General features: G+C 41.4%; 1 long non-coding RNA gene across 1 annotated transcript in view; it reads right to left on the bottom strand.

The window, feature by feature from the left end:
* Nucleotides 1–22,897, bottom strand: part of LOC109290114 — a 411,443-nt gene that overhangs the window by 193,223 nt on the left and 195,323 nt on the right. Inside the window, exon 3 of the long non-coding RNA XR_002095527.1 lies at nucleotides 10,205–10,352. This is a non-coding gene — a long non-coding RNA (uncharacterized LOC109290114). The remainder of the gene's footprint in view (nucleotides 1–10,204; nucleotides 10,353–22,897) is intronic.

Here is a 22,897-nt window from a genome sequence, read left to right as displayed (position 1 = left end):
TTAACACTTAGATATCATTGCCAAAAACTTTCTCTGCTAGAGGGTTCATTACTCAGATCAAAAGAAGCATGTTTAGAATACCAACAGATAGATATATTTGCTACAATGTACCCTTGGGTACCCACAGATGGAAAAATTGCATGCTGTGGACCATCTCAGAGAGACATCCTGTAACTGGTGAAGCATTTAGATATAAAAAGAAACAACCAACATCAAGTAGCAGAAGGGACAAATACAAATGAAATATTGATATGTTGGGATCCAGTTGCAAAGATGAATCAGTGGAGACATATTCTCATGAATATGGGAGTAAAGCATACATGAACACCAAGGATATCCAGTAATCAACCAATTTATCTATAATAAGATACTTTCCTTTGATGTTATAAGTCACTCATTTTCAGACCCTTTGAAAAGACATTTTGACAAGCAATTAACTATGGAATGAATAAGTCTAAGATGTCTGGGTTTTCTTATTTATTTATTTATGTATTTGGTATTTCCATTCATTTGGGTTGCAAAACCAGCTTTGTCACCATGGACATTTTAGTGACCACTATGTAGCAAACTTTCAAGCAAACAAGTTGATTCTATTTTCTAATGCCATCCCTGATAAAAGTTCCAGAAATCCATCCTTGCTTTAAAAAAAAAAAAAAATTTAAATAACCACATACCCCATTTAATGTACACATATAAAACACTAAAAATACATTACTTCATGGCAGAAAATACAGTAGCTGTATGTGAAATGTCATAATGTTTCTACATGACACTACATCTTTTTCTATAATACCACGTTTTAATAGAAGTAACTGAAGAGAAATTAATTTATTATGAAGGTTTTTCATTGTAAAAATTTTAAAGACACAAACAGAAGACCTTAATAGTTCACTAAGTAATCAAATTTCCCAGAAGCAACATACATAAAATAACTTGTTTTAACATGCATCTATCAGGTCTTCTCTCTGATGCATTATACAACAAGTGTGAAATGAATGAATGATTTGATTTTGACATAAAGGGCTCCCACATCCTCTCTTAGTTGTCTCCTTACTTCTAAAGGCGCATAAACTCTACTCTGTCAAGTTAGAAGCTCTTACTGTCACTAGACAGAAAGAAAACGCCTCACAGTGCATGAGGACTGTCATATGCCAATAGATTTGGCTGTCAGGCACTGAAAACTACTTTCACTCAGTGTCAAAAAGACTAACAACAAAGCAATTATCAAACACACATTCATAAAGCCCAAGGTATGTAGATAAAAATGAGACTCAGTGACAGATCCAGCTAGTTAGAAATACCTTTGATGTCTAAAGAGGTACAATTTCTTCAAAGATTCCACAAAGTTGTATTTTTTTCTTGCTTCAAAATAAGACAAAATAAAGTATATTATTCAGGACTTGGCCAGTGTTTCAGATAGTAGTGGGAACGAGACACTGTCCTTCTAAACTACGCACTGTGAAAGTTATTTTCCTATAACCATTCAGCTTTATTCCTGGGGACAAAATCACTTTGAGGATTGATTAGAATCCTTCTTCTGGCCCACAGAAGTTAAACTTGGGAAATTTTTAAGAGAAAGGTTAATAATAACAGAATGAAATTCAGTAGTAAGGTAAGACAAAGGAGCTCATGTCACTTTTTCAGAGCAAACCTTATGATGTGAAATAGAAATAGCTTGATGATAGTTTGACTCTTAAAAAACTTCAACACCTTAAATTTCTTAAACAGCCACGAGAAATCACTTGGTTTTTTTAAACAATTGCAGCTGAACTGATGGGCTGAATGGCTCAGAGCATCCTGCAGATGAGGTGTACAGTTCAGGAATACATTTCTGTTCACCAAAGCATTTAAACATATGCCAAGTCCTTTATTAATATTTAAGCACATGAGTAAAGTTAAAAAAACCGTAATTAAAGATTTTGCCTTTTTTGGGAATCTGTTGATCAGCCACAAATCAATGAGAATCAAGAAGTCTTATCACTACATGAGATCCTGGGCCAGCCTGGATTGGATACCTAAGGTAGATATTTACTTTTGGATCCTGATCTAAATATGGACAAGTATCCAACTAAATTTACTAACGTGGTTTTCCTGTCCAACAGTGAGAGGAACCAGTGTTATTTCTAGATCTCATGGACTATGGATTTCAGAGTAGCTTGTGCACTAGCTTATCTACATCAGACATCAGTTTACATATATCGGCTTTTCAAGGTGGAATAAAACACCAACTCAGTGTGAAGACAGCTGTTCAATGGATGATTTCCCCACCTGCTGTTCATAGATTAAATGTGAACAGGAAGAGGAGAAGGTCATTTTATCTTCTGACCTTGTTCTCTGTGTCACCATCTTAATGTAAATCCAAGATGGAAATGCTATGAAGGAGGTTAGAAGACAATGACTCTGTTGCACAGAATTTTTACTGTGGCACAGTGTAAATCCCTCATACCAGTGGATCAGCACTGCAAAAAGATGTCCACCTTGCTCTACTGCCTTCACAGTCTGACAGGGAACAATGTTAGTATTACACTTAGAAGATGGAGTTTCTAAATTATGCTTTCTTCTGTGTTTCCTGTGTCACCGTATTTCCTTTCAGAAGTGTCCGGACCAAATTTTAAGTGTATGCTGGCAACACAAGAGTTAAGTTTGATCACGCGCAGACAAGCAGACGAGGCCTATGGAAAATTCCACAGCGTGCCCAGCATGTGCCCCCTGTGCGACCCCTGGCTTGTCAATCAAAGCTGACCTAGTTTTGTAAGAACTCGCATGCTCAGTTCTGCTCAGCAGATGAAGTAATCTGACCAGACGCATGCTCAGTCCACAGACTGCATGACGTAATCGGACTAGAAATTTCTTTAGAGAAGACAACCTGATTGGCTACCCGGTTGTCATAAAGACTTGGGGGCCCCTCCTCAGGGGGGAGTTAGCGAAGGAGAGGTAGAGAGAGTTTTGGGGGGTTCTGACAGCGGTGCGGACAGGGAAGATTCATCCTGAGAGCAGAGGCTGGCCTGACAGGGACTGCTCCTCAGGAGGGCTTTAAGCCCACTGGTCTCCTGTCCAAACCCTGAGAGCAGAGGCTGCTAATGCAGGGACTGCTCCTCAGGAGGGAGACCACGCTCGACCTGTGAACAGATACTGCCTTAGCAGAGACTGTCTCACAGGGAGAGATTCGACCCTGAGAGCAGAGGCTGCTATTCACAGGGACTGCTCCTCAGGGGGGAGACCACACTCGACCTGTTCAACAGATACTGCCTTAGCAGAGACTGTCCCACAGGAAGAGATCGAACTGAACCTGAGAGCAGAGGCTGCGGCTGCAGGGACTGCTCCTCAGGAGGGCTTTGGGCCCACTGGTCTCCTCACAGCTATGATTTTGCGATCTATTTGATTTGTCTTGATCTGATTATTCCGTATTGATCTCTGGCTAATGAACTAATTTCCGGCTTCAACCTCGACCACGATCCCACGTCTCGACCACTGGCTATGACATCGTATCTTCAACCTCCACGTTGACTTCGGCATCTTAACAACCACCTGTTTTGTCCACATTGGACTGGCATCACAACATTCTACGTGTTACAGTTCTGTTATTTGTTATCCCGATCAATGAGCTGTTGACCAGCCCTGGGACTATTGAGTTGGGCAGCCGGCCCTAGCTCTGGCTAGAAAGCAAGGGCTCACTCGAGAACCCCGTGGGCCAACAGACCCCTTTGTTGTTCGTGTTCATTTATTGCAACTGTAACTGAAGCAAGTTTCCTGCCTACGCTCCAGAAGTGTAAGTAAATAAAATCCATCTTCTAAAACCGCAAGCGTGTCCCGTACCACTCAGACTCCTCGCCGCTAATCCCGCCTGTTTTGTATCGAAACCCTCGGCCCACCGTGACCTTGGGGCCGCTGTTCCCCGACAAGAAGTAAGACCTCATCATCCCTTGGGAAAACAAACTGGTTCTTCAGTACCAACCCTTTGTTTTAGAACTTGTGCTTCACTTCCAAGTCCTAATTCCTAATATAACAAAGTATTCTACCAGTGAGCCCAGACTCCACAACTATTTCTAGGAACGGTGGACAAGACTGGGCCTCAAGTCATTCAAATTGTCTTTCAGCTCTCCTTTTGATCCTTTGATAAAACTCGAGGCAAGCCATTTAGGTCCACATTTTCTAAATGAATGCTTGTTTTTATGTGTGCCCCAATACTGGAAAGCCCCCTATTTTCCTGAACTGGTTCATCTTGCATCTAGTTACATACTTCAAATTTGAGCACAGGGATCCTGGATTGCATTTCCAGTGCAGTTGGCTGTTATGAAAATATTGGAAAGATCCAGAAACCTTTTGAAACACTTGGAATGGTCATCAGGAAATTGGCATTATATAGAAATGCAAAATGTCTGGATTTTAATTTCACTATTTTAATTACTGACAGGTGTTCATTCAGGATGGAAAAAAGAAAATGTTCTCTTAAATTGCAGCAGTTTCATCATGTTATGGTATGCAACATATTTTCCCATCACAGCATTAAAGGTTAGCATATATGTGGGGGGAAAACTAATAACATTGTACAACATTTGGTCAAGTTAATCATACCAATCCCTTATTTTTTAGCACTAAAATGCATGGGGGTGGGAAATTGGACCAAAAATACATTGGTTCAGCCTGGCTTTCAATAGACCAGATGTTGAGGAAACCACCACATGTGTACCAGTAACTATCTGGCTTGTGTATATTCAGTTTAATTTCTTTATTGTCAAAATCTAATTATATTTGGTATTAGTTCTAATAGTGATTGAAAACATGGTCCATCTTCAACTCCTCAAAGGCAGCTTATGTTTATAGGTCAAGCTTTTCTTTTTAAAGAACAATCTGTGACACATTTTCCTAAAACTATCTAAATACATTAATGTCACTTTTAGTTTAAATAGAGTTATTGAACTTTTATTTTATATCTCACATAAAGTAAACCTTGAAATCTTTCATAAACTCTTGAGGATTTTTCATTACTTCATCTGATTAAGATTTCAAAATCACAGCTCTTTCCTGGCTTGTAAAACAACTTCTGCTTTTTTTTTCATTCCATTTATAGCCAGCTGATATGATGCTGAATTGAGATAATCAAACTGTATTTTAAAGAGAATTAGAATATCATATTCATAGTTATTCATATGGGAAAAAATCTTGCTGGTGTCTGTCATATGACTAATAAAGAACAGTAAATTGATAATTTACTGGCTGGAGAAATATAAGAGGGGGATAAAGAACAGAAAAAAACACCCCACAATGGACAAGATTAGATAGGTATTCCTTGATTTGTTGCATCTCTTCATATTCATTCCTTTTCTTCTTACAACTCTGCTCTTCCACACCATAATATTTCATGTTAACTTACATTCACAGACATACAAATGAATAGAAGGCACTACCTCTTATGTGGTTTCTGAATTTGGTGCAGACAATCAAAAATGGTTAAAGTACTAGAGAAAAGCAAAAAGGGAAATTCAACTTAGGAGAAATCAGAATTCCCAGATGGAGAAGGCATTTTAGCTGAATTCACAAGCACAAACAAAGTCCAGAAGTACTTGTTTACAATGCTTTTGCAGAGATTTATTGAAATCCTTGCCAGCTTGGGTATGGCCTGGCTTGGACCGTCTCCCAGCAGGCTGCACTTAGAAGTTATGTCACCATCCAAGTTGCTGACAAATGTTTCTGTAAATGCTAATAGACTTCACTGCTATTTCTTGTTTTGCTGTGGTGTGCAACAAGAAAGAATCCAAAGAGACTGGTTGTAGGTAGGAGGGAGCTTAGCAGCTTAAGCACGATAGTGCAATTACTACAAAAAAGGAAATTCTAAAGAACTTATTTCTGCTCTAGCCATTAATCCTTCACCAGATGTTTGACAATATGAAATTTACCAAAAGATCTATACAATTATTTATATTCAATGTGGCTTTTTCCTAGGGAACACATTGTATGCATCGCATGAGGTAAATGGAGAATATAAATCCAGTATTATTAATGCCGGGGTCTGGGTTGTTTTTATGCTCTTGGGAGATTTTATTAATGTACTAGCTAAAATAGTTCATGAACTGTACTGTTTTGTTTTTTGTTTTTTGGGGGGGTTGCGGGGGGAAGGAAGACAAACATTTCATTTGCTCTTTCAGGGTCACAATAGCTTTTATGGAAAAAAAAGAAAGTGGGAAAGGTGTGCACACTTTTGAATAAAGACAATTGCTTTGCCTCAGGTTAAATCATTCCACCTGCTGTGAAGCAATTAGAATCAATTTTGCTATTGAGCACAGCTAGCTGCTTAAGAAAAGGGTTATGGGGAGACTCACAAAAGATGCTCACTTTGCCAAACAGTTGAAGCCCTCAGACCAGTTGTACACAAGGAAATATAAAATTTGGTCAGTGGACTTTCAAACCTTCTATACCACAAACGAATGAGGGATTTTTTGACCTTCTTGAATATGTAGCTTAAGACTAAGCTATTGAATGGATCGTTAGTGTGGTCAGTATATAGAAAACAACAGAGAAAGAATAAAATATCTTTAGTTATATAATTTCTTTAAGACCTTCTTTATGTCATAACATAGTGGCTGCAATGAACTATGCATTAAGTGACTCTTAGGCAAAATGCTACAGATATATCCTATTCATGAATGGAAGCAGAAATTTTCCCTTCTGGCTTCATCATCATGGTAGTTCATTTCACCTTACACTTTTTGCTAGATACCTAATTATATAAAGGGCTTGCTCTGTAGATCTATACATTTCTTGACATCGAACGTGACACTATTTCAGACCTCACACTTGGAGCCAGGTAAAGGAACTACTTCAGGACTCTTCAAATAGCATGGGGAGTCCACCAATATGCAGCATTTGAATTGAGATAGCAGCATCCCAAATGAATGCCCCAACAGCTGAACCATAGCTTATTCTGGTAAAACTCTTTTCTTCCACCACATAAAATTAAACGTATGTAGCTGTGTATATATACGTGACCACCAGCACCAACAACCTTTAATGTTCTTCACGCAACTGAATTATTGTCTTCCAGACAGTACTGCATCTATGCACTGAGATAGCTTAGTTGTCTGTTAGTCTAAAAAAAGTGTGAGTGGGGGAGGGGGAAGAGGGAGGCTCTGTATTTGATATCATACTGAATTAACTAATAGTAATGGTTGATTTTTTTAAAGGCCATTACATGAAATGGATGAGAAGAGAATATATTTCAGCCATTAAGGAAAGGGAAGATGAGGAGATGATGATAGGAAAATGTTGCTGAGGTATGAGATGGAAGAAGATGATTTCAGACAAATTGAGACACTGCAAGGGTAAGAGGGGCAATTATTTTTGGCTTAATATTGTAATGTACTGAGTATGTAGGCAGGCACTCTTCAGTACATTCGTAAGGCATATAAGTAGCTACTTTTTTTGGGATTATCATTTCTGTATGAGGATATATATATATATATACCACCCTTGCCTGCCTTAACTGAACCTTGGATATTTTACAAATTACAAAGTGTGCAATTCCCAATTATTCAGTTTATTAACTTATTTATTTGAAGGGAAACTGCTCAGGACCTCATATTAAAATATTCTTCATTTTCATTATCTATATCAAAGAAATTTTTCATGGACATAATTTGTGTGCCGGCCTGTATTTCATTTAAATGTGCTTCATATGGTTGATATGTTCTGCTTACATTTGTGAAACTGCTTCTTCTCCAATAAAATAATTTGTGACAAATGTTGCCCACATAAAATGGAGTTGGAATGTCTTGCTTTTTAAAGTAAAAAGACTTTCTCTTTTTCTAAAGGTGAATAATACAGGATGTTACATGTACTAGGGAAAACAATTATTGCATTTGTACATAAGTAGACCTGACATCCCATATTGGGTAGGGAAATCAGGAATTACTTCAGGAAGTCACTTTTTTCACTTACTTCAGTATAAGAGGAAAAAGGCACATTCATTAAAAATGCCTAACTTTCCTCTCAAAGATAGGAAATATTGCAGGCTGTATATAAAAGGAGTTAGGAAGAAAAAGCAGGGGTTGGAAAAATACAGCTCATAGTCTGGATCCAACCCACCAGGCCATTCTTTCTGGCCCATGGGGCCACTGAAAATTTATAAAATTTGTATTTATCTGTTTCTGGCTGACTGTCAAAGATGACAGGAGCCAGGGGCAGTAGGACCCAGGAGAAGCCAGCAGGACTCAGTAGGCTTCTCTGTCCTGCCCAGCCCATAGCTCTCAGGCTCCTCCTACCTTCCCCCTGCCACAACTGGAAGCCTCTGCCTGCCACACCTTTCACTGTTTCCATTCACACCAGCCCGCTGCTCCAGCACCATGTGGCTCCTGGCTGCATCACTAGACTGGGGGAGCACAGGGCCTATGCTGGTACGCCAGGGCCAGGATCAGGATGGGGTGTGTGCACATGTGTGTAAGTGCATGTCCCTGCAATGAGGGAGAAGGAGAGGGAGAGGAAGAGAGCACTGAGGGAAGGAGAGACAGTGTGTGCGTGTGGTGTGTGTGTGTGTGTGTGCATGCGCATCCAGGGAGGGAGGGAGAGACAGTGTGTGTATGTATGTGTGTGTGTTCATAGGGGGAGTCCCACACACCCTTCCACCATACACATGCACCCCCCCTCCCACTGCTGTACACACAGGCCCCCACATCCCCTCACACACCCCAGTCCTATCCCCCACACAACTCCCCACAAACCCCATACCCACCCATACCCCACATATCCATACCCCCACATGCTCCCTCACCCCATGCTCACACCCCCACATGCCACATACCCACACACCAACAGACCCCCAAAAACTTATACCCACCCCCATGCTCCCCCCCCCACAATATATAAGAGTAAGACTTCATTTTAAGCTATTGTGCAATCACCTCTGTGTCCCCCACACAAACACATGTAAATTAGGACAAATATTTTTTGAAATCATAGTAATGAATGTTGTAGATGTTTGATTTTTAGAATATAATTTGGTATTTTTTTGGTTCTGAGATGGCAAAACCCCTTGCTAAAAGGAGTACTTCTGGGGGCAATGGAGGGACTTCTGGTGGCAAAGGTCAGGGGTTAAAGGGCAGGACTTCTGGCCACAAGATAGTGACCAGGGGGTGGGGCAACTGTCAACCAGTGGGGCTACCAATGCAGCTTGCCAAAACTCAGTAAGTGGCCCTCCACCAGAAATAATTGCCCACCCCTGCCATAAGGTATATTGTTCATGGAGAAAGGATTATATTAGAATCTTCCATGGATTTTTTCTGAGGGTACTTCAGCTTCATTCAAAATATTAACATTTTTAATATGTTAGGGCATAATCCTACCTACATTCACTACTGTAGAGAGCCTCCTACTAAAGGTACAGAAAACAACAGTAAATATTTTCACAGTGGTGCATTCAGAGTACATTAATTGATTAAATATTAACAGTTTTAAGTATTTCTACAGCTAAAAAGCAACTTATTTCTTAAAGATTATAGAATGTTTAGGTAAGTAATTTATCACTTCTGTTCAGGACTGAAACCAGAAATATCATGAGAAAGGCCATTAGCAAGAAATTTGTAGCCCAGTTCTGCATAAAAGAATCAGTGGAGATTTGCATCCAAAGTTTGCATAGCCTGATCAAAAGTTTGGAGCTACAGTTTTGATTTATTTTTTTTCCTAAAGAAACACCCCCACAACAAAAACTGAACTTAGATGAGTTGTATAAACATCTACTGTGTATCAATGCATAAAAAACCAAAAAGGCATCTGCACACAACCAATGGCAAGTCATAGCTATTAATGTAGATTCTTAAAATGCAGTAGAAATATAGTGAATTACCTAGGCCAATACTACCTCTGGTTGCTGAAGTCGCACTTCATTCAGTTCAGGCATGCAGAAATTTAAAAAATAAGTAGTGGTCCTTAGAATACATGGAATAGATACAGACATTACACTTGTACTGGTATAAGTGATGCAAAATCATCTATATGCATAAGAGAAGAAAAGTTTGGCACACATAGACTGGTTTTAAAATGGTGGAACCTGGGCTAATACTTGCCTGCCCCCCACCACCCTGCCAAAGGGTGAATGTATGTTCTGCTTGCTACTCATCTAAACTTACAGGAAACTATGTAACTTAGAATGATTCCACCTTGGGCTTTTTGAATGTCTGTACCTAGCCATGGAGTCGGTAGTTAGGTCACTCACCTGAGAGCTAGGAGACCTGTTGTCAAATCAAGGATCCAGATCCTTCTCCAGCAAACAGTGAGAGAGGTTCAAAGAACACTGTTCCCAGATGTTGTGCAGCACTGGGGACAGAGCACTCTCATGGGATGTGGGAGATACTAGTTCAAATCTATTCAGGCAGAAAAACAAATAAACCTAACAAATAAGCCTAAGTCTCTAATCCTGCGCAACTGAAATGGTTATTGGCTAAAGAGGAAAACATTACCACTACCTCCCATTCCTCCCTTGTGAAGCTAGCTCTTTACTTCTTTTTAATTTATTTGGGGAAAATAGTCATTTTCATGTCAAAAGAACGGTTATGACCATTTCAGAATAAAAATTTATTTCTTATGAGAAAGACTGAAAGATTTATATTTCAGATGAATTAGAACTATTTCCCTTCTGATTTTTCACTTTAGCTCTTAACCTCTTCCAAAAAAGTAGCAATCAGTTACAAGTATGAGCATACAAATTAATTACCACGGCACCGAACAGGAGTGTGTGAGGTTGGCTTTACCTTGCATACAAACCGCAGCTGACACATGCTATTCTTTGCTTTGCAGTTGGAAGGTAACTATGATAGCTCAGCCTCAATGAAAGACAACTAAGCTTCTGTAATTCAACTTCTTTTTCTTGCAGGATATGAGGATGTACCTTTGTCAATTACCTTGGAGTGTAGCAAAACCCCCAGTGTTTTTTTTTTAATACATATTTATATATATATACATATATATGATAGATATGCATTCCCTTCCCTTCCCCAATTATTTCTGGCTTTTCTTTCTCTCCCTCTCTATTCCCTATAGACAAGCATAAGCGAGCTCAGACTTAGGAGAAGCTTTAACAGTTTTACTTTGGTAGCAAGTTTTTGGTTTAGGATATCCACTGTTTTATACTGTATTATTATTAGGTTTGTATTGATTCTTACTGTTGTATATTGTATTATTATCATTTTCATATTGATTTTTATTGTTACATATGGATATTGTATAGTTTAGGCCTGTGTTTGTAAGTGAACCAAAGTAATGTCAAGTTTTCATTTTGTATGTCAAGTCTGCATCTTGTGTCCTCTGCCCGGGGATCCCCTATGTCGCAACTGTATGAGTCACGTATCCCTCCCATGCAAATTGGTTCCCGGATGAACGAGAGTGATGGGGATTGATTGAAATACAATGGTAGCAGGCCTCTATTGAATAGCCTGTAACGACTGGGTCATCACCTCGCATTGATTCATTCAGGAACCATGGACCTCACCCAGAAACAGCTACAAGAACCCAGCATTTGAAAGACAAAAGACCCTGCAGAACCAGCAACTCTACCATTGTACCCCACCATTACAGACACCTAAAACTGCACATCCCTGCATAGAGTACACATGCTCAGTACGCCAGGGGCTGACCCTTGCCTGGGCATGCCTCCTGTCACTAGGGTCACACAAGGTCTGCCCCCATAAAAAGGGGCAGTGAAGACAGACCCAATGGGATGCCCTCTCCATCTGGACGAGCACCATGCCACACCACCTATCTACCCAGAGGCCCTGACAGCGACCCCCTTCTGGACAACAACACCTACTGGACGAGGACCCCTTTCCAGCCTGAATAGGTAGCTATCAACCCCCACCCCCTCTTCAACCAAGGACTTGGACTCTGCCTCTCTTCCATACCTGGACTCCAGCCCTTCCACTGAGTCTCTTTCTCCTGCTGCCATTTTGAGTGCTTGTGTGTGTGAGAACCAATAACTTTATGGGGCTGTGTAGTGTGTTGTCTGTTTAATAAAACTGTTATTTGGACCCCTAAGTTGGGTTTTCCTTTACTTTGGCCCTGCTCCAGTCTCTGCTCCTTGCCCCTCTAACTTCTGTCTCATTGCTCCCTCTCCTGCTTCTGGCTCACTGCCACCTCCAACACCTGTCCTGAGCTCCTCTCTGCCTCCAAACTCCTGTTTCTTTGCCACTGTCTTATCCCCACTGCCATTTCCTTTCCCCCTGAGCAACCAGGTTTCTGCATCAGTTTATTTCCTGGCTGTCTCCTCCTTGCCACCACTTATCTGTCCCCCCCACCCCCCATATCTCAGCTGTCTGGCTCAGTTTCCAGTCTACCTTAAGTAAACCCAAGCCTCAGTTCTTTAGCCAGCTTCTCTGTAGTCTACTGGTTCTAATCCTGGTTCTGGCAATTTTACTCCCAACACTTTAACTCTCTCTCTCTCACCTGCACCTTCCCCCAAGTATCCCAGGTACCCCAAGCACACACATACACACTGTACCATCCATGGTAGGAACTTACCTCTGTGTGTGTGTGTGTGTGTGTGTGTGTGTGTGTGTGTGTGTGTGTGTGTGTGTGTGAGAGAGAGAGAGAGAGAGAGAGAGAGAGAGAGAGATGGGCTGGCTGGCAGTGACCTAGCCCAGGGGTTTTGAAAGGGCAAAAGATGATTGGAGGACTTGGGATTCCTTTTCTGCACCAATCAGGCCCCAGAGACTCACCCCCCTGTGTCCCAGTTGGCCCCTTGGGTCACCTGGAGGGGGATAAAAGGGGCAGCATGTGCTGACTCAAGGTAGAGGCCAGCGAGGGATAACAAGGAAGGGGGTTCACAGAGCTGGTAAGAGCTGAGCCAGCGGGGCAGAAGCAATACCCTGGAAGAGCCTGAAAGGGCAGGACCTGCAGGCAGCAGTACGACCCTCAGTAGCGCAGCATGCACCTGGCAGGAGAGGCCCCCCACTGGGCTCCAGGATCCCCAAGGAAAGGCTGCAGCCAGCAGAAGAGGCTACCCAGCTCCAGGAAGGATCTGAGCAGTGACCTGAGGGGTTCCCAGCTCTGCTTCCAGCTCTTCCAATCAGAGGCTGGGCAGCTCGACATGAGGCCAGGGCTCCAGGAAGGTCAAGACCCCTAGCAAGCCAGCATATTGTTACCAGTGGTGGCTGTGTGGCAGCATTTCTGCGCACTATGTGGAAGATGTGGGTTTAAGTCCCAGTGGAGGGGACTTGGGATGAGTAACAAGCTAACAAGAAGCAAGTCTTCTTGCAGTGGAAAGGGGCCATTGTGTTCTCCTTCTCCAGGTACTAAGGCCTTATGTTTATTTGACATTTTGCATCTTGTGCCTTTTTATATTTCACCAACCCATATTGTTTGTTCTGCTGTTTCCGTTTTATATTTTGTTAACCCTGTTTTTGTCAATGATTGTAAGTGTCTAACCTTTGTTGAATCCTGCCTCCTTGGGGCATTGTAGTGTCCACTGTACCCTCTGATTTATGCCTGTTATGTTCCCAGTATTAAAAGGTATATGGTTAAGTCCCCATTGGTAGTCTGGCTCTGCTCTATAGGGGAGGAGAGTCCCTATACCTCCCACAGCACTTGTGCACCTGCTTTGGTCCCTTCAATTGGAGAGGGGGTACCTCTTGGAGTACTGTCCAGGTTACATATATATATGTATATGGCATTGTGTGCATGATATATGAATTAGTGATCTGTGTCTAACTTTGGGGTGTATAGTGTATGTGTTTGAACCGTTGATAGGTATGCTTGTGCCTAGGCTGGTTTGGATGTGTATGTGCCTGAGTTGGTAGTGTGTGCATGTATGCACCTAACTGATTTGTGTGTTTGTATATGTGCAATTGTGTCACACCCTCCTGTGTAACAGTGCAATATTGAGATCCTGAGAGTTGGCCTGACCCCACAAGGCAACATGAGAAGTTGCCACACTTCAAAGTTTCATGTGGCCCTACATGAAATTCATCTTCCTGTGTCCATATTCACATAACCCTAGTGTTTGGGGATCAGAATAATAAACACAGAACCATATCACTAAGCATTTTTCTAAATGCTTTAGAACCTTTTTTAAGTGAATTCAAACACTGTACTAATGCCTGAATTTATAAAGGAACTGGGTACCCTCAACTTCCTTGGAATCAACACTTAGTGTAATTCGAAGGGAATCTAGGGCACTGCAGAACTATGGCTGGTATGGAGGTATCCAGCATAAACTCACCCTAATGAGCTCTTTATTTCAATGTAGCAACATGAATTAAAATCTGACATCAGCTACATTCATTTAAGAATTGCAACTCTGAGACAAAGACAGAGATTGATCTTGCAAGGATGTGTTTTAATGCTTAATACTAGTCCATTTGTAATACCTTGTATTAGTCTAATGAACACTAGTCTGTTATCCACTGATAGTCATTAATCTAAAAAACAGAGTACTGGTGACAGATGCAGAGTGCATCTTATCATTGCAATACAACAGAACTATCATACTTATATCAACTTAGAGCAGGATAAAAGGTGGGTGTGGTTTCTTTATTCCAGTTTCTAGTTTTCCAGTTTCCCCCAACTCCCACTAAAAACACCATGTATAAACAAACTCATGTCTCTGCTTTGTCCAGTAATTTCTCAAGATGACTTTAAAGAACTACATTTTGGGGGACCATCACTGCATTATACTGAAGCATTATTTTCACCAAGATAAATAATTTACCTGTAAACAAATGACCAGATAATAGTAAAGGACATCATTGGGATGTTTCTTTTATGATACAGAACACTTGCACACAGTAGTCCCAGAGGTTGATACGTTGACAGTGCTGTTATTCCTCATTTGCTAATGCTAATATGCCTCCTGCGTTAGACCCCCAGTTTTGCATGTGCTTATATCCATCTCTATTCAGCAAACAATTAAACAATAAATCTGTGCTCACACTGCAGTGCCAGATCCAGCTGTGCTAAATGGTATACACACATGCAATCTTCCAGATGGCACCTGGGCACAACAGTCTGCAAGGTAAGTCTAACAGGAAACAGATGGAGACAGACACAGGAAAATAGGGAGAAAATATTGGTCAGCACTGACAGTACTGATAGGTTATGGTTTCAGCCCACTTGCTAAGTAACTTAAGCATTATCAACACCCTTTTGGAAGTCATAGAAAAGCAAAACATTAAGAATGGATTCAAACAAGAACAGTAAAGTGGCTTCATGGATATTTATGGAGAGGCTCTTCCAAGTCTGAAGGATGGCATGATAAAAAGTACAAAGGGACTTAATAGAAAATAAATGAGTGATACAGGTTGGCACTGTGGGCTCATCAGAGGACAGTCCTCTCTCTTGGACACCAACATACAGAGACAAAACCAAAACCAATATCAACACCCATCTACCCCACTATTGGATGAAGGATGTATGACTCTCACAGGTCGGATAACAACAGAAAAGGAGTCTGCACATTTGCCTTTGCTTTTCAAGCATTAAATATAGCAATTCCTCAAAGAGATCACCCACCTGAGACTTCCACTGTTTATCGCAAGTTCTGCTGAAAAATATTTTACTTACAAATGAAAACTTGGCAAAGAGCAAGCATCACTCTTCAAACATGCCAGCTTGTAAAAAATGTTTTATGGGCCTCAAAAAGACCAAATTGGTGCTGACTTCTATTGATTTGCCCTTTCTTCATCCAAAATCAGCTGAAGACTTCCTCACACTTCTTTCAAACCTAGTAACTTTCTTTACAGCCTGGTATCTCTCATTCAGTGATACTTATAATTTTCAAAAACTGAAATCTGTAAAGAAAAAACTACAAAAGAGAAAAACTGCTCAGGCAAAATTTTCTCCCCTTTCCCCTTCCCTAAACTAGAAACAGAAGTAGACAAAAATACTAAAATCACTGTGATTAAATATGCAATTTTTTTTCAAGTATGCATCTTAGAGCAGACTACATAGCTATCTTCATTGAATTGCTTTTAATTTTCAAGCAAAGATTTTAAGCATAATATTTAGCAGTTAAAAAGGTCTAAATTATTTCTCTTGCTCATTTTTGCACTGCCATCATTTTTATGTTGGGAGTTAGAATGCCTTTAAACTTTGACAGCAGCTCTTCATCTGTGCTCTTCTGTGCCAATTCTAATAATTTAATTTAATCGCTTTACCTCTGCTTTCTTTTTATTTATCTTTAAGAACATTTTTTCTTGGTGACACTACTTATAAGTATGTCTGAAAACTATACAGATTTATTTGCTAATCAATGGGAGTGTCTACACATGCTTTTACATGCACCTAAACTTAACATGCATTTGCCTAATGCACATTAAGTTGATGTAGGCGCACATCTACACATGTTCACACTAAGGGGCATTAACGCAGTGTGCGGACCAACTTGGGACTAAAGTTAGTCTCAAATCAGTTGACATACACAACATTAATGTGCCTTAGCATGTCTACACTTGCATTAAAACTTGTGCAGGCATGAGAGAGAGTAAACAGAGCCCCCAGGGTGCTTTATGTACCAGACAGCTGAGACTAAGGGAGGAGGAGCAGCTGGCAGTGACAAAGGGAAAATGAAAGTAAACAGAGTTTACAGCTGCAGCTGGAGGCCAGCAAAAGAAAAAAAGAATCACAGCAACACTTCTGGAGCAGCCTCTCGCTCTGGATTGAAGGAGGGAAGTTGCCAGGAAGCATTTCTAGCCCCAGAGGGAGGCAAGGAAGACTTCCTTCCAAGGTTAGAACCATCTTGGTGGGTCTTTGTTTTGCCCAGAAGAGAGATCCTACCAAGGAACTGTGGCTGCATGGACTGACTCTAAAGGGAGACTGAAACAGTTGTGTCTGGGGTGTTTGAGCCTAGTCTAAGGCCATACCCTGGATGTGGGTGTGTGCTGGACTAAGACTATGGTCACCCAGGTGACAGGCTACAGAGGACTATGCATTAGATTAATAGATATTAAGGTCAGAAGGGACCTGAGCAGATCATTGAGTGCTCTTCCCTGTCCCAGGCAGGAAAGAGCACTAGGGTCAAATGGAATGGATTGTGTGGGGTAAAGGAGAGGTCTGGAGCCCCACAGAGGAAGACAGAGATTGAGACCTGGGGTATTGTCTCCTATTAACATTGTACCAACCAAGTTGTGGCAGAAAAGAAAAGTAAGATCAGTCTCCTGGCAGATCAGGTGATCTGAGATTTAAGCCCTTCCTGTAGGCAAATGAACTCTCAGCAGTGGCAGCAAGCCCTACAATACCTCCAGTCATCACAATGTGCTTCAGCTATTTGTGTCTAAAATTGATATCTGCTTTTGCAGGTATCAAATTTAGGTACAGATAGACTAAATTTGCCATTTTAAGGTTTATTAAGTGTGCTCATGTGTAGACCCACACTGTTAATGAGCCTTAAACTGGCATGTGTAGATGCACCCAATAGGTCAAGAACTACATGTGTTGGGAGAAAAAGAAGTACTCAATAGGCTTTAAAGCAAGTATGTCATTTTTTACCCACATTGCCACAATTCATTTTTGGAAACTTTTGTGTATTACCCAGATTCTGTGATGAAGTAGTTAAATAACTAATTCAAAGTAGTCAAAGTATTCATTTGATTTGGAAACTAGTATCCACAGTATTATATTTTTCAGTTGTTGATAATGGCAGGTAGACAACACTGGAGCAAGCCACTGGGGGAAAAAAAAAATGGTGTATGGATAGTATCATCCCATTGTACTGAATATAACTGAGCTGAGCTTTGGACAGGAAGCTTTAAAGTCTTACCCCTCATTTAAATGTATATTTATATTTCACATGCGACTTCATTCTAGGAGTCTGATTCAACTGAACAATTAAGCATACACTTAACTATAGATGCATGCTTAAAACATACTGAAGTCAAGAGAACTTAAGCATTCTTTAAATGTTAAGTATATACTTCAGTGATTTGCTCAGCTGGGATGGACTACTATTTAGGGTTTTCTGTAAGTGATAAGCACTTCTCTAAAGGAAAGAAGATGGATGAGTAACCTCTATTAAGTCAGGTGCCTAAGAGTCTCAGATAATCTAGGCACTAGATATATGAAGTATAACTTCTTGAAATAGACAGCATTTGGATTTTAAAAAATGCTAGCACCTATAAAATATCCAATGCTTTGATATACTGTTTAGTTCCATAACTCCAAGAATTCCAAGCCATAAGTAGGAATTTGCAGAAACAAATCTCACTGCTATTGGGTAATGAATGCTATTTCAACCTCAAAAAAGGGCTAAGCACTAGACTGAGAACTGCAGCTGTGATCTTGTGAAATATAGGACAATTTACATTGCAGAATAAGCATCAAGTGACAGGAACAAGAAATCCTTGTGGCCTAGTGTACAGATGAGTAAATCAGATTTCTAGAAGTCTGAAGAAGCCTTTCAAAGTAAGTATTTTTAAGTATCTGTATTTAAATATCCTAATATTTGTGTGTTAAACTGCAACGTTATAGAACAAAGTTAGCTTCCATTATGCAAAACTCTAACCTTAAAATATGCATGGGGTTGGTAAGACTTGAAAGATCAATAAGGACTAGGTGCAAAAATTCATAAAATCCTGTAGCTTTCTGAAATTTTGCTAAATTATGCAACCAATTTACAAAACTTTTACAAGTACAATACACCCGCATATTTTTTGATGTTGGGGGAGAACTGCAGATCAGAAAGATTAAAAGGTCCCTACACCAAGGGCAAGAAGGAAACTTACTGCTAAAGATAAATGAAATCAAAGATACAAAACCTATGAAGTAGGAGAAGCAGGAGATTCATGGTGCCTAACGACCACGTAGTAACTTCAGGGAAATAAGTTGTTACCTCTAAAAACACTAACATATCAGCAACTATGAATGGCTTCATCAAGAACAGAATGGACATGAAGATGGAAACCTTCTCCTGGACATTATCCTACCATACAGACTTTTCTGTAGCAGCCAATGTGGTATTTTTTGATTCTGTAACATCTAGAGCACAATGGCTTCCAGCTTGCTTCGTTTAACTTAAACCAATAAGACAGCTAACGTTCCTAATGTGAAACATCTTCTTAAGTACCTAGTCAAATCAGTGTCCAAAAAAAATATGAAGGGGAGGTGAGAAGTTGTCATTATGTGTGGGGTCAGAGGATCTCTCTCTCTTTTTTTTTTTTATGAAGATTTAACGAACTAAAATTTGAAGCCAGAGAGGCTGCTTGTACACATGATGGAGGGCAAGTTCCTCTAAATAGAAACGGTGGGTTTTTAATTGGTGGGTTTTTAATTGTGATGATTAAAACCCCAGTGTTTCAATTTAGGGGCTTCAGTCATTGTTACAGTGAGGGGCCCGATCCTGTGGAGATCCTGGTCCTTCCCTCCATGGTGGCAGCACTCCCCAGGGCTGTCCGGGCAGGCTGCTGGAGGGCTGGGTGCTGGATTCAAGCTCGGGCAGCACCAGGCCCATTAGTAGCCCACTCAGATGGCCCAGGGACCCATTAGTGCCACTGTGGAGGGAGGTACCAGGGCCCCCCACAGCTTAGAAGCCACCCACTGGTGGCTCACCACCCACAGTTGCGGGTACACTCTGCAAAAAAAAATAAAAAAGGCTGGGCCTCTTGTCAACTCTTTTTTCCCCAGTGGAGCATGCCCATGGCTGGGCAGGCAGGGGGTAGTGAGCTGCTGATGGGCTGATCTGCCTCTGAGCTGTGGGGGGTACCAGTCCTTCCCTCTGTGGTGTCTGCTAGCAGGCCAGGTGCTGGCTCCAAGCTGGGCTAACACCTGGCCCACTAGCAGCCTGCCTGGGGGGGCCTGGGAGATGTCTCTGACATGGAGAGAAGGACCAGGACCCCCCTGCAGCTCAGGGCCCTCTGGAAGCTTGCCCCCCATCCACGGGCAGCCTCCACCAAAAAAAAAAAAAAGATAAAAGGATTGGGCTCCTTACCACTCCGCCCCCCACCCCGGTGGGACTTCTAGCACTCCATGCACTGTCTCTGCTACTTTTCTGCCACCTGAGACCACTTGGGAATGGGCTGGCTTGGCCCTGGGGCAGTGCAGGAAGTGGCATGAGGGCAGCTGGGTGTGCTGGTGGCTAGAGAAAACAGCAGAGATGGTGCATGGGGCACTGGAATCTCATCAAGCCCAAGGGAAGCCCACAAGCAACACCCTCCCTATGTCTTCCAGCACCCAATGCACCATCTCTGCCACCTCCTCTAGCTGCCAGCACAACACAACTGCCCTCCTGCCACCTCCTTGTGCTGCCCCAGGGGCAATCTGGGTGTGCTGACAGCCAGAGAAGGTGGTGCGGATGGTGCATGGGGTGCTGGAAACCCAGGTGGGCTTGGGGATGGATGTATCACTGCAATGTGTTAGGTAGAAAACTAAAATATATCGGAATGTGTTTTAGTTTGCTATGTAACCAAGTCATTTATATCGCAATATGCTGCTGCACGTCTAATGTGTGACACAATTAAACTGCTATAAAAGGACAATTAAACTTCTAAAAAGGGCAATTTTGTCATGTGTACAAGTGCCCACAGAAGCTGATTCAAAGTGAACTAGAACTAGTAACTGTAGCAACAGATAGTGGTAGACAATGGACAAGTTGCTCAAACAAAGCCTGTTGAATATTAAGATATTACCTACAACCATCACCTGCTTTGGACACCTGAGATTGACATCAACTGCATGAGGTATACCATGGACCAGACTGGGCCAGTTGTGGACTCCATTTCCCAGCAGATTCTGAGGAAGCAGCTCCTTTTGGCTGCCACTACAGAACTCAGACCCACTGCTCAGGCACCCCAGCCTGTCCTCCCCAAACCCACCACAGAGGTCAGGACCCATGCAAGCAGGTGGCTGGGATTGGGCCATGGAAAGGAGTAAGACAGGCAGGTGGAATTGGGGAGACACCAGGATTTATAGTTCTGAAAGAGCATAGCCAGGGGACAGCCATGGTTTGCTGCCCACACACCTTTGCAATGAGCGTGGATTCCATAGGCAGGAGCATGCAGGGAGTGGAGTGCGGCTCTTCCCTGGCTCTGGCCCCACATTGTCATCACCACAAGATCCTGGTCCCAGCCCTGGACCAGCTCCCCACCCAGCTGCATGCCCTGCCCACATCACTATCCGTTCGTCTTCATGGAGACCCTGTAAGTGCGGGACCCTACCAGCGCAGAACTGTGACAGCATGGGGCCAGGGCTGGAGCAGAGCTGCTGAGAAATGGACTCCACCATTTTGTCCACCTCCGACCTATACCATAGGTGCTCACCACCTGGCATAAAGCCACTGACTTAGAGCATTTTCATGAATCAATATTCAAAACTCAGGGCCCTATTCATGGTCATTTAATTTTCATGTGCAAGAGCCAATACTGTAGTGTTTATACAAGTTTTAAGTCAGATAATAGGAACTTGCACTCACATGTCATGGCATACTTTTTGTGTTTTAAAATGGTCTCATTTATTTTAACATCACAGACAAATCCTTTCAGCTGCTGATTATACACATGCAATGACTCTACTCCACCTAATGCTGCCAAGCCAGCTTTGATATTTAGTTAATAATTACTTTACATCCACTAGATGACACTACAACAGGCAGTGAATGCTTCCCCACTACAATAGGGGGAAAAGAGTTCATTAGGTTCCAAAACCAAGCAAGTATTCAGAGTTTTCCAGTTATTTAGTGTTTTAAGTAGCTGTTGTTTCAAACCACTTTTATGCTCTAAATATATGTGTATAGTCTATGTATGACGGTATAACATTTGCTTTACTTATTTGAAATTGTTATAATACCTATTTTCTTCTTTTGTCAATGCATCCTCATTTACCCCCACAACAAGATATCAGAAAGTAAGCTCTAGGCTCCTCCTTAAATGCTAGTAAGATACATTGCTTCACCAGGTCTAAAAAAAAATCAAAGTCAATACCATCCTCTGTGACAAAAAAAGTGAAAGGAACTTTAAAGTTATGTTCTTTTTTTTAACAGTACTCTTATTTACCACCAGGGTTCATATGACCTGTTTGTGAATCTAATTTCAGTACTTTTCTTAATATAACATTATGAAAAAGCTAAGAGGACTTCAGTTTAAAGTAAGAACATGTCTTATCAGTGATACCATATTTCTTATTCCAGATAGAGGCCACTAGTTCATTCAATCTATCCATTAGCTGATCATTCAGAGAAAGACATTATGTCAGTGTTCCTAAACAATTATTCACTGGCCATTTTGAATCTTAATGATTAAGATTTGATTATCATTATACTAATTCAGATAACGACATGTATTGTTAGTAGCCATGAAGTTATACTAACTCTTTTTGAAAATGTAACCAGTGTTATCTTGACTTCTTGAACCACTGACTTCTCAATAGGTCCATTGCACACTGGGCAGCTAGTTCTCATTTGTCTTAAATAGTGTCCTAAAAATATGGAGAAATGGCCAGAGAGCAATGGGATACGTAACAGTTGACACTTTGTAACAGTACATGCACAATATTCACAGATAAGATGAATGGGAAATTGGTTTGCAAGAAGGATCCATCCACACCACTTTACATCCATAGGCACTGTCATATTTAACTCAAATGTAATCCTTATACAAATGTTATATTGCCATAAAGATTATATTAGTCTTGGTCATGTCAATGAAAATTATTAGATTTGGGTGCTGCCAATACAGGAGAGTCGATCCTGACATGTGCAGACAGCCTAGGCTGCATGCCCTCTGATCGACCCCTGGGCCTGTCAGTCATCCGTGACCTACTTTTCAGCTTCGCACATGCTCAGTTGCCCACAAAACCTGACCAGGCGCATGCTCAGTCTTTCTGCAGCATGACATAATCTGACTAGAAATTTCTTTGCAGGATAGGATCTGATTGGCCACTAAAATTAGTATAAAGACCTGTGAGCCCCCACCAAGGTGGGGGTTGTTGTGTGGGC

This window comes from Gavialis gangeticus, unplaced genomic scaffold (genome assembly GCF_001723915.1).
Source record: "Gavialis gangeticus isolate Ggan-Ray unplaced genomic scaffold, GavGan_comp1, whole genome shotgun sequence".
In the NCBI taxonomy this organism is placed as follows: Eukaryota; Metazoa; Chordata; order Crocodylia; family Gavialidae; genus Gavialis; species Gavialis gangeticus.
The sequence above is the reverse complement of the archived record's forward strand: the minus strand, read 5'-3'. Positions and strand labels throughout refer to the sequence as shown.